The following is a 513-nucleotide window of genomic DNA, read 5'->3' on the forward strand; positions in this document are numbered from 1 at the left end:
AATGAATGTGCGGTAACTGCCTTAAAGAAATTTAACGATGTTAAATGTTTAATACATTTTTGACAGTAACGCCTTGACAGTGCAACTACTTTGAATATTCATATTTTGGCATTGCATACAGTGAGATGATTGTGAATGAATAGTGACATATTTACATGCATATTTTAAAACATATATAATACAGATAAATAAAGGTTCATTCTGATCTTATTCATCAGATCTCACACACACTGCAGCGTCACGATTACTAGTTTAGGGCAATGACACCCTGTGGTGAAACAATCACGCATGTTTACCAGCCACTGCTTTATCAGATCGGCTTATGTTGGATTAAAACTTCGCGTTCCATTCTATTCGGTGTCATTTTTCATTCACAATCATTCCACTGTATGCAATACCAAAATATGAATATTCAAAGTAGTTGCACTGTCAAGGTGTTACTGTCAAAAATGTATTTAACATAGTTACATTTCTTTAAAGGGGTCATATGATGCTTTTTTAAAGATCATTATT

This window comes from Sinocyclocheilus grahami, unplaced genomic scaffold (genome assembly GCF_001515645.1).
Source record: "Sinocyclocheilus grahami isolate Dianchi unplaced genomic scaffold, SAMN03320097.WGS_v1.1 scaffold609.1, whole genome shotgun sequence".
Classification (NCBI taxonomy): Eukaryota; Metazoa; Chordata; class Actinopteri; order Cypriniformes; family Cyprinidae; genus Sinocyclocheilus; species Sinocyclocheilus grahami.